Source organism: Trichosurus vulpecula, chromosome 3, assembly GCF_011100635.1.
Source record: "Trichosurus vulpecula isolate mTriVul1 chromosome 3, mTriVul1.pri, whole genome shotgun sequence".
NCBI lineage: Eukaryota > Metazoa > Chordata > Mammalia > Diprotodontia > Phalangeridae > Trichosurus > Trichosurus vulpecula.
The window spans coordinates 421442737-421459641 of NC_050575.1; positions in this window are offsets into that span (position 1 = coordinate 421442737).

A 16905-nucleotide genomic window follows, 5' to 3' on the forward strand; every position below is an offset into this window, starting at 1 on the left:
CAGCTAGTCAGTGTTTGAAGCTAGATTAGAACTTCAGACTTCCCCATCCCAAGCAGAGGACTTTATTTACTGCATGAGCTAGCTGACTCTCTATAGAAAAATGAAAAGGGTCTACACAAACAAAACCAATGCAGCAAAATTAGAAGGGAAGCATTTAATTGGGATAAAGGTTTCATTTACAAGAAATATAAGAAAATGATTCAAATGTTCAAGACTTAGATCCATTCTCCAATAAATAAATGGCCAAGCAGTTTTCAGAGAAAGAATTTTAAGTTATCAACAATCATGTGAAAAAAAATTCTGTCACAAATAATCAGAAAAAAGAAAATTAGAACAACTTTGAGGTTCCATGTCATAGCTTTCAGATTGGCAAAGATAGTAAAAGAGGGATTTGATAAATGTTAGAGGAGGTGTGGGAAAGCATTTATCAATGTTTATCTATGTGCTAGGCAGTCATTAGCTGTCAAAGTGGATAGAGCATTGGGCTCAGAAAGACCAGAGTTCAAATCTGACCTCAGATACTTACTAGCTGTGTGACCCTGGGCAAGTCACTTAACCTCTTCCCATATTAAAAAAAAATGGAGAAGGAAATGGCAAACTACTGCAGCATCTTTATCAAGAAAACTCCATAGATGGTATTAAAATGCCAAAAGACATAGCATCAGAAGATGAGCCCTTTAGGTCAGAAGGGTGTGGTGTGCTATGGTCCAAAGGGTCATGAAAAGTAGGACACAACCTAACAACAAATGTACTAGGCACTGTGCTAAATACTGGGGTACAAATATGAAAAAAAGAAAAATAATCCCTGTTCTCAAGGAGCTTAAAGTATTGTGGAGGAAGACAACATGCAAAAAAGGAAGCTGAAAAGTGGGAGGGAGGGTGCTGAAGAAGAAGGTCCCTGTAGCAGGGCAAGTATAAATCGAGACTAAATCGGGGCTCCATCTCAAGGAGAGCAACTGGCCGGATACAAAAGGATGGCTGGTCTGGGAGACATCTTGTTATTTTTATTTTGTTTTGACCGTGTAATACTGACCTTTTTTTTAAAAAAAGTATTTATTTATTTTAGTTTTCAACATTCATTTCCACAATATTTTGAGTTCTAAATTTTCTCCCCATCTCTCCCCTCCTCCCACCCTATAACAGCATGCATTCTGATTACCCTTTCCCCCAGTTTGCCCTCCTTCTATCACCACCCCCATCTCTTATCCCCTTCCCCTTCTATTTTCCTGCAGGGCAAGCTGGGTTTCTGTACCCCATTGCCTGTGTATTTTATTTCCCAGTTGCATGTAAAACAATTTTTAACATTCACTTTTCAAAACTTTGAGTTCCAAATTCTCTCCCTTCCTCTCTCCCCACCCATCCTCATTGAGAGGGCAAACAATTCAATATAGGTTATACATGTGTAGTCATGCAAAACACTTCCACAATAGTCGTGTTGTGAAAGACTGTATTTCCCTCCATCCCATTCTACCCCATGTTTATTCTATTCTCTCCTTTGACCTTGTCCCTCCTTAAAAGTGTTTGCTTCTAGTTACTCCCTCTCCCAATTTGCCCTCCCTTCTATTATCCACCCCTTATCTCCTACTTTCCTGTGAGTTAAGATAGATTTCCATACACAATTGAGTGTGTATGTTATTGCCTCCTTAAGCCACATCCGATAAGAGTAAGGTTCACTCATTCACTCTCACCTCCCTCCTCTTTCCCTCCAATGTAAAAGCTTTTTCTTGCCTCTTTTATGTGAGATAGTTTACTCCATTCTACCTCTCCCTTTCTCCTTCTCCCAGTACACTCCTCTCTCACTTCTTAATTTTATTTTTTAGATATCAGCCCTTCATATTCAACTCACCCTGTGCCCTCTGTCTATATATGTCTATATATTTGTGTGGGTATGTATGTGAATATATATGTATACATATATGTGTATGTATATATATTCCCTCCAACTACCCTAAAACTGATAAAGGTTCCATGAATTACAAATATCATCTTTCCATGTAGGAATGTAAACAGTTCAACTTTGATAAGTCCTTTATGATTTCTCTTTGCTGTTTACCTTTTCATGCTTCTCCTAAGTCTTGTATTTGAAAGTGAATTTTTTTTTATTTAGCTCTAGTTTCTCAACAATGCATTAAATTCCTCTATATCATTGAATGTCATTTCCCCCTTATTGATTACACTTAGTTTTGCTGGGCAGGTGATTCTTTGTTTAATCCTAGCTCTGTTGACTTCCAGAATATCATACTCTAAGCCCTCCAATCCCTTAACGTAGAAGGTGCTAAACATTGTGGTATCCTGATTGTGTATCCACAATTCTTGAATTGTTTGTTTCTGGCTGCTTGCAATATTTTTTTCTTGATCTTGTTACTCTGGAATTTGGCTATAATATTCTTGGGAGTTTTCCTTTTGGTATCTCTTTCAGGAGGTGATCAGTGGAGTTTTTCAGTTTCTATTTTACCCTCTGGTTCTAGAATATCAGGGCAGTTTTCCTTGATAACTTCTTGAAAGATGATATCTAGGCTCTTTTATTGACTTGTGAGTAGTCCAATAATTTTAAAATTATCTCTCCTTGATTTATTTTCTAGGTCAGTTGTTTTGATGCTATATTTTACATTGTCTTCTATTTTTTCATTCTTTTGGTTTTGTTTTATAATTTCTTGATTTTTCATAGGGTCATTAGCTTCCATTTGTTCCATTTGCATTTTTTTTGGAGGGGGGAAGGCAGGGCAATTGGGGCTAAGTGACTTGCCCAAGGTCACAAGCTAGTAACCATGTCAAGTGTCTGAGGCCAAATTTGAACTCAGGTCCTCCCGACTCCAGAGCCGGTGCTCTACTCACTGCGCCACCTGGCTGCCTCACCATTCTAATTTTTAAGGAATTATTTTCTTCAGTGAGCTTTTGGACCTCCTTCTCTATTTGGCCAATTCTGCTTTTTAAGTCATTCTTCTCCTCATTGGCTTTTTTTAAATTAATTTTTTATTTTTAGTTTACAACACTCAGTTCCACAGGTTTTTGAGTTCCTAATTTTCTTTCCTTCCCTCTCCCCCCACCCAGATGGCATGTAATATGATATAGGTTTTACATATACCTTCACATTATACTTTTTTCCACAATAGTAAAGTTGTAAAGAATTATAACCAATGGAATGACCCATGAGAAAGAAGAAACAGAACGAAAAGAGAAAAAAAAGAGAGCAAATAGTTTGCCTCAATCTGCATTCAGACTCCATAATTCCTTCCCTGGATGTGCATAGCTTTTTCCATCATGAGTCTTTTCGAGCTGTCTTAGAACCTTGCATTGCTGAGAAGAGTCAAGTCTATCAAAGTTAGTCACCACAGACATGTATAATGTTCTCCTGGTTCTGCTCCCCTTACTCGGCATCAGATCGTGTAAGTCTTTACAGGCTACTATGAAGTCCGTCTACTCCTCATTTCTTAGTATTCCATTACATTCATATACCACAACTTGTTTAGCCATTCCCCAATTGATGGACATCCCCTTGATTTCCAATTCTTTCTCTTGGGGATACAGTCCTACAAGTGGTATTGCTTGTTCAAAGGGTATGCTCATTTTTATAGCCCTTTGGGCATAGTTGCTAATTGCTCTCCAAAATGGTTGGATCAAATCACAACTCCACCAACAATGTATTAGTGTTCCAATTTTCCCACATCTTCTCCAGCATTTATAATTTTCCTGCTTTGTCATGTTAGCAATCTGACAAAAGAGATATGGTACCTAAGAGTTGTTTTGATGTCATTGGCTTTTTGGATCTCTTTTGCCATTTAGTCTAATATATTTTTTTTAATTTAAATTTATTTATTTAACATATTTGGTTTTCAGCATTGATTTTCACAACAGTGTGAATTACAAATTTTCTCCCCATTTCTACCCTCCCCCCCACTCCAAGATGACTTATATTCTGGTTGCCCTGTTCCCCAGTCAGCCCTCCCCTCTATCACCCCCCTCCCCTCTCATCCCTTTTTCCCTTCCTTTCTTGTAAGGCAAGATAAATTTCTACGCCCCATTGCCTGTGTATCTTATTTTTTAGTTGCATGCAAAAACTTTTATTTTTTGAACATCTGATTTTAAAACTTTGAGTTCCAAATTCTCTCCCCTCTTCCCTTCCCACCCACCCTCCCTAAGAAGTCGAGCAATTCAACCTAGGCCACACATGTATCATTATGTATAACCCTTCCACAATACTCATGTTGTGAAAGGCTAACTACATTTTGCTCCTTCCCAACCCATCCCGCTTTATTGAATTTTCTCCCTTGACCCTGTCCCCTTTCCAAAGTGTTTGTTTTGATTACCTCCACCCCCATCTGCTCTCCCCTCGATCATCCCCCCCCTTTTATTTTTTTTATCTTCCTCCCTCTTCTTTCCTGTGGGGTAAGATACCCAACTGAGTATGTATGGTATTCCCCCTCAGGCCAAATCTGATGAGAGCAAGGTTCACTCATTCCCCCCTCACCTGCCCTCTCCCCTCCTCCCACAGAACTGCTTCCTCTTGCCACCTTTATGCGAGATAATCCACCCCATTCTATCTCTCCTTATCTCCCTCTCTCAGTATGTTGCTCTTTCATCCCTTAATTTCATTTTATTTCTTTTAGATATCTTCCCTTCATCTTCAACTCACCCTGTGTCTGCTCTCTCTCTTTACATATATATATATATAAACACACACATAGATATATACATACATACACATTCACATATATATATACATAAACATATATATATATATATATATATATGTATGTATATATATATATGTGCATATTCCCTTCAACTACCCTAATACTGAGGTCTCATGAATCATACACATCATCTTTCCATGTAGGAATGTAAACAAAACAGTTCAACTTTAGTAAGTCCCTTGCAATTTCTGTTTCTTGATTACCTTTTCATGCTTCTCTTGATTCTTGTGTTTGAAAGTCAAATTTTCTATTCAGTTCTGGTCTTTTCACTGAGAAAGCTTGAAAGTCCTCTATTTTATTGAAAGTCCATATTTTGCCTTGGAACATGATACTCAGTTTTGCTGGGTAGGTGATTCTAGGTTTTAATCCTAGCTCCATTGACCTCCGGAATATCGCATTCCAAGCCCTTTGATCTCTTAATGTAGAAGCTGCCAGATCTTGGGTTATTCTGATTGGGTTTCCACAATACTCAAATTGTTTCTTTCTGGCTGCTTGCAGTATTTTCTTCTTGATCTGGGAGCTCTGGAATTTGGCGACAATATTCCTAGGAGATTTCTTTTTGGGATCTATTTGAGGAGGCGATTGATGGATTCTTTCAATTTGTATTTTGCCCTGTGGCTCTAAAATATCAGGGCAGTTCTCCTTGATAATTTCTTGAAAGATGGCATCTAGCCTCTTTTTTGATCATGGCTTTCAGGTAGTCCAATAATTTTTAAATTATCTCTCCTGGATCTATTTTCCAGGTCAGTGGTTTTTCCAAGGAGATATTTCACATTGTCTTCCATTTTTTCATTCCTTTGGTTCTGTTTTATAATATCCTGATTTCTCATAAAGTCACTAGCTTCCACTTGCTCCAATATAATTTTTAAAGTAGTATTTTCTTCAGCGGTCTTTTGGACCTCCTTTTCCATTGGCTAATTCTGCCTTTCAAGGCATTCTTCTCCTCATTGGCTTTTTGGAGCTCTTTTGCCATTTGAGTTAGTCTGTTTTTTAAGGTGTTGTTTTCTTCAGTGTATTTTTCAGTATTTTTTTGGGTCTCCTTTAGCAAGTCATTGACTTGTTTTTCATGGTTTTCTCGCATCCTTCTCATTTCTCTTCCCAATTTTTCCTCTACTTCTCTAACTTGCTTTTCCAAATCCTTTTTGAGTTCTTCTATGGCCTGGGGCCAGCTCATGTTTTTCTTGGAGGCTTTTGTTGTAGGCTCTATGACTTTGTTGTCTTCTTTAGGCTGTATGTTTTGGTCTTCTTTGTCACCAAAGAAAGAATCCAAAGTCTGAGACTGAATCTGGGTGTGTTTTCGCTGCCTGGCCATATTCCCAACCAACTAACTTGACCCTTGAGTTTTTCAGTGGGGTATGACTGCTTGTAGACTAATGAGTTCTATGTTGCACTTTTGGGGGGGAGGTGCCAGCTCTGTCAGACCCGCACTACTCCTTCCCCAAGAACCCCCAGTCCAGACTGGGCTTAGATCTTCAGCAGGCTGTTGCACTCCTGCTCTGATCCGCCACTTAATTTCTCCCACCAGGTGGGCCTGGAGCCTGAAGTAACAACAGCTGTAGCTGCCCCACCTCCGTTGCCCCCGGGGCTGGAAGCCGAACCTCGAACTCCTTCCACTCCCACAGCTTTTCCCACTAACCTTCTCCGCAGTCTTTGGTGTTTGTGGGTCGAGGGGTCTGGTAATTGCCGCAGCTCACATATTCAGGGTGCTAGGGGCCCCATCTGCCCGACTCCAAGTTTGGTTGTTCCACACCGCTCAGGCTGGGCTCTGCTCCACTCCGTTCCCAGCTCCCAGCTCTGTGTGGAATAGACCTCACCCAGAGACCATCCAGGCTGTCCTGGGCTGGAGCCCTGCTTCCTTCTGCTGTTCTGTGGGTTCTGCCATTCTAGAATTGGTTCAGAGCCATTTTTTATAGGTTTTTGGAGGGACTCGGTATGGAGCTCACTCTAGTCCCTGCTTACCAGCAGCCATCTTGGCTCCGCCCCCTAGTCTAATGTATTTTTAAGGTGTTATTTCCTTCAGTACTTTTTTGGGTCTCCTTTAGCAAGTCGTTGACTGGTTTTTCATAATTTTCTTGCATCACTCTCATTTCTCTTTCCAATTTTTCCTCTACTTCTCTTTCTTGGTTTTCAAAATCCTTTTTGAGCTCTTCCATGACCTGAGTGAGACCAATTCGTATTTATCTTGGAGACTTTGGATGTAGGAATTTTGACTTTGTTGTCTTTTTCTGATTGTGTGTTTTGATTTTCCTTGTCACCAAAATAAGATTCTCCAGTGTGAGTTGTTTCCCACTGTTTGCTCATTTGCCCAGCCAATTACTTGACTTTTTAACTCTTTTTTAAAGGTAGTGCTCTGTTCCCAGTGTGGAGGGTATACTGTTCCAAGCTTCAGGGGTTTTGTGCAGCCATTTTCATAGATGCCTCTAGAGACTTCTAAGTTTTTAGTTCTTCCAAGGTGGTATGATCTAAGGAGAGGTGTTTACTGCTCTCCTGGCCTGTGCTCTGGTCTGTGAGTGACCACAAGCACTTTTTTTTTGCCCTGAAACTGTGAGGAGAGTCCGTTCTCCACTGCTGCCACAAGAATCTTGCCTCAGTGCTAGTAAAGAGATCCCTGTAATATCCTTCTGATCAGTTGTTTTATCCCTGTACCATCTATAGGCTAGAGCTTTGGAAGCAGCCACTGCTCCTGTTGCCACTGTCACCCCCGACCCCCACCCCTAGGGCTGTGCTGGGATGGGGGTTGGTCTGAGCTCCTCTCTCACCCAGGTCCACTATGGTGGGTTGAGAAGTCTAGAACAGCTGCCAGTGATTCAGTCCCCTGAGGACTGTTCCGGGTTTGCTGGGGCCCAGTCTGGACTGTGCTCCTTTACCAGCCCAGTGCAACAGACCTTTCCTGTTGACCTCCCAGGTTGTCTTGGGTTGGAAATTTGTTTCACTCTGTCTTTTTGTGGGTTCTGCCGCTCTAGAATTTGTTTAGAGTCACCTTTTAGAGGTATTTGGAGGCGTTTGGGGGAGAGCTCAAGAGAGTCCCTACTTTTACTCTGCCATCTTGGTTCCATCCCTGGGAGACTTCTTTAAATAGAGGTTTTGGAAGGAGTGCTTTGCTCTGTTCTCTTGCCCTCTACTCAGAGGGACAGAAGGTACTTAAGGTACTGATGAAGAGAGAATACTAAAGCTGATGAAATCTAAATGGTGATGAATTTCCTGATGGGGAGTTTTTTGAGAGGCATGGTAGAGTCCAGTCCAAGGAGTGTGAGCTGATGAGAAATGAAGAGGCACACTAGTGTACTCTTGATAAAGATGTGAGTTGGTTTTGTCATTCTGGAAATCAACTTGGAACTATGGGCAAAAAGTCACCAAAATATGTGTAGCTTTTGACCTAACTATACCATGACAATGCCCCAGAGAAACTGAGGAAAGAAGAAAAGAACTCAAATGTACAAAAAGATCTATAGTACCTCTTTTCATGGTAGCAAAGAACTAGAAACTAAGGGGCTGTCCTCCTACTGGAGAATGACTAAGTAAACTGTGATACAGCTAAATGGTACAGAAGTCAATTAGCATTTATTAAGTGCTTACTATATGCCAGGCACTGTGATGAGTGTTGAGGATACAAAGAAAGTAAAAAATAAAAAAAATAATGCCTGCTCTCAAGGCTTTGTTTTTTTTTTTTTTTTGCAGGGGGAGGGTTAAAAATTTACTTAATGGGGGTTAGAGAGAGCCACAGATAAACAGATAAATGAAGGAAGGGAGGGAGGGAGTGAATGATGGAAAGGGATGGGAAAGAAGGAAGAAAGGAAAAAAGGAAAAAAGTCTTGAGGACAAGAGCATGATATATCTTAGGTGTGCTGGTGGTGATTGACACATAGGACTCAAAGGGGATGCAACGGACTTTCAAGAATGATTAGCATGGGTGATGCAAGGATCGCTGATTAATAGTTAGGTCCTTTAGCCAAGCAGTCAATCAATAAGCACTTTTACAGTCTTTATATGCCAGGACCAGTTGGGTGCTAGAGATACAAAAACCAAAGGAAAATGGTGCTTGCCCTCTAGGAGCTTACCTAACATTACAATATATCACATCTACTGTGGTGAACAGGCATGGATTAAGGATTTTAGAATTTGATCTGGCAGGGACCTCGGAGGCCACCTGGTCTAATTACCTCATATAATAAATGAAGATTAAAAGTGCCTGGAAAGTCAATCTAGTGGAGAGGTAGAAGCAGCAAACGTAGGCTGTTCTATGAATTTAGCAGTGAAAATGGGAAGACAGTTTGAGGGGAGGGCTTGAAAGGCACAAGAAAGGGTTATGCAAATTTTTTTAAAGGCTGACCTCTATTTGAACAGATTTATAGGCAGTGGCAAGGTGCCTGTAGATAGGGATAGGGATAGGGATGCGAGCTGTGGTCACTAGTGTACAGAGCTCCTAGATGAAGAATTCGCCTTTGAAGTTCTGTATTTCTTTGACACTGATTTCAGGCTTCTCCCAGTGACTGCTTTTGATTTTGGTTATGGCACTTTTATTACAATAGCCTTCCAAACCCTTCATTTTTGTGTCTACTCCCAATCCACACATTTGCCAAAATCATTTTCCTAAAGCTTGGGTCTGACCATGTAATACCATACCACTCTGGCTAATCTGCAGTTGTTCCCTATTGCCCCTAGGAAAAAATATCAACTTTGGCATTTAGATATCTTGTCAACTTGGCTTCTCTGGTTTTTTTTATCTTCTTACACATTAACCTCATGCATTCAACCTTTCGCTCATAGTGGCCTCCTTGCTATTCCTCCCACATGATTCTTTGTCTCCCATCCTCTAAATTTTCACTGATTGTCCCCCCTTCCTGGATTTCTCTCCCTCCTCACCTCTACCTGTTAAAGAATCTTGGGATTTCTTTAAGACTTAGCTCAAATGCCACTTTCTGTGCCAGGACACAGGGAGACAGTCTCTGACAAGGACTATTTGTATTTTTTCCTTGTAATTCCCAGACTTTAGCCTAGTGCCTGGCACAGAGTAAGTGCTTAATGTATGCTTGTTGATTAATTGAGTTCATTCAGAGTTTGTTTCTATTTGGTCTTATCCTAATGCTCTAGAATATTATGAAAGGGATTGCAACTCCTACTCTACTTTCTTAGGGATTCTTGTATCTATTGATGGTAGTACTGATACAGCGTTTAGCTAACAAGGACAACTAGTCTACTCCCTCTTGAATGGCTCCTACCCCTATACGGGTGGAGGAAAATCTCCAGCAATTGCTTTTCTCCTCCTGGGCAAGCCTTTCTCTCTAGTCATTATCTGAAGGACTCAGGAAGTAAGGGTGTATGTGTGTGTATGTGTGTGTGGGCACATGAGCATGTGTACAAGCCAGAAGAATCCAGACATGCTGCTGATGTAGTGGGTGCCCTTATGTTGCTAGAGGATTATATTCAACACAAAAAACTACCAAGGAGGCTTGATGAAGCATAAGAACTTACTTTCATTTAAAAATACTTTGTTTTTTCCCAGTTACATGTAAAAATACTTTTTAATGTTTTTTTTTTTACTTGAGCTCCAAATTCTGTCCCTCCCTCCCTTTCCGGCTCATTGAAAAGGCAAGCAATGTGATATAGGTTATCCTTGTGCAGTCATGCAAAGCATATTTCCTAATATTGTTAGTTGTGTTGTGAAAGAAAACACAGACTAAAAAGAAAAAAAAACTATGAAAATATAAAGTAAAAAATTGTGTGCTTTGATCTGCATTCAGACTATGTCAGTTCTCTGGAGGTGGATAGGATTTTCCATGTCATTGGGAATTGTTTCGAATTGTAATTGTTTATGTTGCTAAGAATAGCGAAGTCATTCACAGTTGATCATCATACAATATTGCTGTTAGTGTGTACGTTATTCTGGTTCTCTCACTTCTCTTCTCATCAGTTCATGTAAGTCTTCCTAGAACCTATTTTCATTTTTGATGAGTTCAGAACATTCTTAGAACTTTCGACATAAAATAAAAGGAACATCCACATAAGCATCCCACCACCATTGAATTTTGGATACAGGAACAAAATCCAACAAATCATATACCTACATTTTTTCCTTCATTGTATGGGAGACACTCTAGTCTGAACAAGATGGAAATCTGAGCACTAATTAATATTGTAACCAGGGTATAATCATGTTCTTATTAGCAATTTATGTCATATAAATGCAGAACATTTTTGTCTTTCATATTATAAAAGCTAAATATGATAAAGTACTATGGACAAAAACCATCTAGTTTTATTTTCTAAAGAACTGTTTATGCAACCTTGACTTTTCTCTTTCAATAAGCAGTATAAGTGCCAAAATAAATATAAAAGTGAGGCATATAGGAACATTTATTAGGGGTTAAATAACAGTTTAAGATGCTAACAGCGACTATTAAGAAAACAGTTAACCATTTAAAACTTTACAATCCAAAGTTAAAAACCCAATGTAAAAAAAAATTAAGACTGTTTTTTTTCCATTTGAGAAATTTATTTAAACAGATCAAATAAAACAGGTGCTTCCTTGCCTCCACACTTAGAAGAAGGTATTGGGCCTCTTGGTAGTAAGGCGTGGTTTGTGCTGGCCATGCAGAACTCTGTGGGGCAGAGGGGACTTGATTTTGGAGTAGGGAAACTTCTTGACTGCAGCTCTCTGCTCCTTTTTTCCCCTGTAGGTCATTTAAAGAAAATACTGGGATTGGCTAACATGACAAAACAGGAAGATGATAAATGCTGGAGAGGATGTGGGAAAATTGGAACACTGTTACATTGTTGGTAGAGTTGTGAACTGATCCAACCATTCTGGAGAGGAATGTGGAACTATGCCCAAAGGCCTGTAAAAATGTGCATATCCTTTGACCCAGCAATACCATTTTTAGGGCTGTATCCTAAAAAAGATCACACAAGTGGGGAATGGACCAGTATGTACAAAAATATTTATACCAGCTCTTTTTGTGGTGGCAAAGAATTGGAAATCAAGGGAATGCCCATCAATTGGGGAATGGCCGAACAAGTTGTGGTATATGAATGTAATGGAATACTATTGTGCTATAAGAAATGAAGAGCAGATGGGCTTCATTATAACCTGGAAAAACTTATATGAATGAGGGGAGCAGAACCAAAAGATCATTATACATGATTACAGACACACAGTATCTATAAGGACTAACTTTGATAGACTTGGTTCCTCTCAGCAATGCAAGGTTCAAAGACAGTTCCAAAAGATTCATAATGGAAAAAGCTATGCACATCCAGAGAAAGAATTATGGGGTCTGAATGCAGATTGAGTCAAATTATTTGCTCTCCTTTTTTCCCTTCTTTTTTGGTTTCGTTTCTTCTTTCTCATGATTCATTCCATTGGTTATAATTCTTCTTTACAACTGGACTATTATGTAAACAAGTTCAATGTGAAGGTATATGTGGAACCTACATTGGATTATGTGCCATCTTGCGGGGGAGGGAGGAGGAGAGGGAGAGAGAGAAAATTTGGAACCCCAAAACTTGTGGAACTGAGGGTTGAAAACTAAAACTAAAAAATAAATTTATATAAAAAAGAAAGATAATACTGGAGCAATGGCTTATCTTCCCTCATCATTCCCTTTGGAGGCCTTGAGAAGATGGTGGTCCCTCATGCCTTGAATGCACTTCCCTTCTCACCTCTGTCTCCTAGAATCTCTCTCCCTTTCAGACCTTTGTTCATGTGGCACATAGGAATAGAGCACTAGGTCAAGACTCAGGAAGTTGATGTTGTTTGGTGGTTTTAGTCCTGTCTGACTCCTTGTGACCCCATTTTGGGGTTTTCTTGGAAAAGATACTGGAGTGGTTTGCCAATTCCTTCTTTTTTCCATCATTTTTACAGATGAAGAAACTGAGGCAAACAGGGTTAAATGACTTGCCCAAGGTCACACAGCTAGTAAGTGTTTGAGGCTGAATTTGAACTCATGAAGAGGAGTCTTCCTGATTCCAAGCCCAGTGCTCTCTATTCACTGCACCACTTAGCTCAACTTAAAAAGTCAGGAAGCCCCGAGTTCAAATTTGGACTCAGACACTTACTAGTTGTATGATTCTGGACAATCACTTAACCTCTGTCTGCCTCAGTTTCCTCATAGGTAAAATGGGGACAATAATAGCACTTCCTTCTCAGGGTGTTTGGGAGCATTGAATAAGATAATATTTGTCAAGTGCTTTGCAACTTAGCTCACTATAGGACTAAATACTAATTATTTATGGAGGCAGTTAGGTAGTGCAGTGGTTAGAGTACTGGGTCTGGTATAAGGAGGTCCTAAGTTCAAATCTGGCCTCAGACACTTGCTGATGTATGACTGTGGGCAAGTCCTTTAACTTCTATTTTGCTCAATTTCCTCAGCTGTCAAGAGGGAGCAGTAATAGCCTCTATTCCCCAGGGCTGCTGTGGGGATTGAATGAGATCTGCTTAGTAGTAGTAGGTGCTGATCAAGCCCTTTCTTCCTCCACGTTGTTAACTATCTCTTGCACTGACCAGTCCTTTCCAACTTCCTTTTATTTGAAGATTTGATAAGCAGACATTCCCATCTTTGTGCCCATAGCCAACTCATTGGTAGGTCAACTCAACAAGCATTGTTCCGGCAGTGACAATGTAAAGACAAGAATGGAGCCTAGCCTCTGCCCCCAGGGACTTTACATTTATTGGGGAGAATTCTTCAAGATTTCATTCCCTCCCATCCAAAGACAAGAATTATGCAGAATCCCCTCCACTAGAGATCTCTCTTATTCTGACATCCATTTCTCAAGCCATTGTGTCCAGTCAGTCAGCTAAGTACCATCATCCAAGTCCATGTCTTTATCTTGGCCATGAGGACATTGTGGTAGAATCATAATAGCTGGCATCCATAAATTACTTTAAGGCTTACAAAACAATTACTATATATTATCTCAAATTTGACCACATGGTTCCATGAAGGAGAAACTACAGGTACTATAGTCACACATTTTGTAGATTAGGAAAACTGAGGATCAGAGAGGTTATTTGTCTTAAGACATGCAGCTAGGAAGAACCAATGGCAGTATCTGAACAGAGGTCTTCCCTTACTGTACTTCTCTTTCTTCACATGTGAGAGTCTTTTGGGTTGAAATCTATTCCTGGCTATAGAATCCCCTGATTCGCCAGTCAACTCTTGTTAGAAATAAAAGGAAATTGACATGGCAAGACACCCTAAAAATTAAAAAAATAAATCTGCACTGGTTCACAGTCATCTTTGCTTCATTTCTGTGTTTATGATCCTTCCCTTTAAAAAAATACATCCTAGGATTTTGATGAGAATAGATGTCAAGCTACAGGGGTTAGAGCAGCAAATGTTTAATCATTGACTTTATCTTGTGACTCAATTCTTGAGCTATATCAGTTTCTTTCCTATTAGATTATGGGTCTAGTCCAATTTCTGTCTTGTGATAAAGCTTTGTTCAATTGTGGGGATTGTGAGAAAATGGTATTGCATTGTTTGAACCAAGCCCTCTGTGTCTGGGAAGCTGGATCACCTCTCTCTGCTGCTTAGAGACCCTTAACTGAGGACCTAGGTTTTGATGACCAGAAATCCAGTCACATCTGAAGATTGATGCAAGGAGTTTTCTCAGGATTATACATCTCAAGCACCCCATATGGCTTATCTGAAAACTGTCCGCGTACTGGTTAACCTTTTATTGTTTCCATGTTCCTTTGATTGAACACGAACACTTGGGGGGAGTGGGTCACCTCGAGAATTGCATCTGTTTGCTCTCCCCCTCCCAACTCAGAAGGTTCCTAATCTTTCTTCCAACTTGAAACCAGATTACCTAATCTTGTAACCTGGTTAATTGTTTTCTTTTAGTTAACTGCTCTCATTTGATTGTCTTTAATGGACACAGATTCATCTCCCCTTTTATATTGAGGGTACAGTGCCAAAGTTGAGAGTCACAGTCAAAATTTGTTAGGCAATTGGTACACATTCCTTACTAAATCAACACGTGGAGCAGCTAGGTGGCAGAGTGATCTTGGGCAAGTCACAACCCCACTGTCTCAAAAAAAATTGATATGCTCAGAAGCTCGAACCTTTGTTTCTTCAGTCATTTCATCTTTCACATGCCACAAGGATCACCAGCTTTTAGGTATTGTTGCCCCTCCCCCTCCATTTGGTTGATAACCCAAGAAATAGAGAGGTTCTTCAATTTGACTAAGGTCACAACCAGTGATGGGATTCAAATAAAGTAACAATCAGTTCTCTGCCCTAATGACCATTTTAAGTATACAAAAAGATATACCAAAAGGTAGTTTAATATTTCATGCATTTAATACTCAAATAAGAACAATAAAAGAGGTACACAAAACTAGATTATGTTATAAGAGTTTTAAAATATTAATGAAAAAATATTAGATAACACCTGACCAAAAACGTATCCTTATGGAGCAAAAGCAGCCATGTGACCACAGCAGTTAATGTCGGAACATATGCAGAACCAAAACTCATTCTACCTATTCTAACTCTTTTTTTCTTCTACTTCCATAGCTTCTGAAATGGGTGATAAGATAACCCTTGAAATCTATATTTCTGTTGGTTCATTGTGTCCCAGCTTCCTATTGGTTCAGGGAACATGAGCGCACTCATAATATCTTGGGGGAATTTTGGGCATAACACAAAGTGGAAACGAATGACAGTTTGCCACCTCCTGGTTGTTTGGCACCTTTTCTCTTCTTGTGTTTGTTTACTGAAGTAACAAAAATGAGGAAATTAAAATATAGTATTTCATAAAAGGTGTAATGAGTTTTAAGAAATGAATAAATAAATATTACAAACATAGTTCTGTCGATTTTTTTTCACCTATGGATGGTGAACAGGCTCTTAGAAAATGCTGTTGTGCATATGAATGTTAAGAAAGAGTAAGGGGTGTACATTTGTGATTTCCACATTGGGCGGCTGCCAGGCGCCCACCTTAGAGAGAACCCTGATTACAGATGTCATTTTAACAACTGGTTTGCCAAACTCAACATAAAATTAGGTATTGGTTCTACTGAACTGGTGTGAACCAGCTGAATCCCACCACTGGTCACAACTGATTAGTGGCAGAAACTAAAACCCAGGTATCTGGACTCCTAGACCAGGTTCATTCTATTAGACCATCCTGTGCTGCCTTATAAAAATGAATACAAGTACCATGTTCCAGGAATAATAGAGAAATCTAGACTGATGGGATTTCTCCTAGGTCAAAGAAAAATTTCACTGCAGGTTATATCCAACTATGTGGTAGCCAAGGGGCTAACAGCCCAGTCACTTGGCTGCTTGACAAATTACTCCAGTGTTCCTAGTTGAGTGACAATCCTTCCCCCCTACCTTCCCCGCACTCTAGGTCATTCTCTTTTGCTCTGACATCCTAAAAAAGAGAAGATGAGTCTGGGGCTTCCTAATAAGAATGGGGGCTCCTTGAGGGAAGGAACAGTTCTTTGTCTTTCTTTGCATTTCTTAATATTTAGTATGAGTGCTTGTCAAATAGTAGTTATGTAATGAATGCTTGTTTACTGACTGACTCCACATCCCCACTAGGATCATATTGGGAACCTTAGAGTTCCAAGGTTCCAGGGTGGCAGTTGGCAGTGGAGGGAAAGGGATGTGATTTACTGGCAAATAGGACAACCACACTAGAGTCCTCCCCTGGCTTCTAGGATACTCCAGCAGGGAAAGAGGAAAGACCTCCAAGATGCCCCATCCATGCAGGAAAAGAGGTGGCAAGGTGCCCTGCAAGGTCCTAGGCTCAAGAGCCAGAGAACTCAGGAGAAGAGATGGGGGGGGGGCAGAAGGAAAACCAGAAGAGAGCAGATATGCAACCCCTGACCCCGGCCATTTCTCCAGGGCCTGCTGCAACTGGGAGTGATTGTCCTCAAAGTGGCAGGGAACTTAAGGAAAGGGGTCTAGAGGAGCAGCCTTGGGGGTAGGGGTGGGTGAGATTGCTCACCTAAGATAAAAGGAGGGGCAACATTTATGATGAAGCCAGGAAAAAGAAGGAAAGCTAGGGAAATGCAGTGGGCCCAAGGGTAGGATTCGAGGAAGAAGTTACTCTACATGTTCATTCCCCAGAGATCAGTATCAACAGGCTCAAGGGATTTTGGAAACTGGAAGGGGCTCAGAATTAGGGTCAGGCATATGGTTTAACATCCTCCTGTTGCAGAAAAGAAAACAGGCCTAGAAGGACAAGTGATATCTGC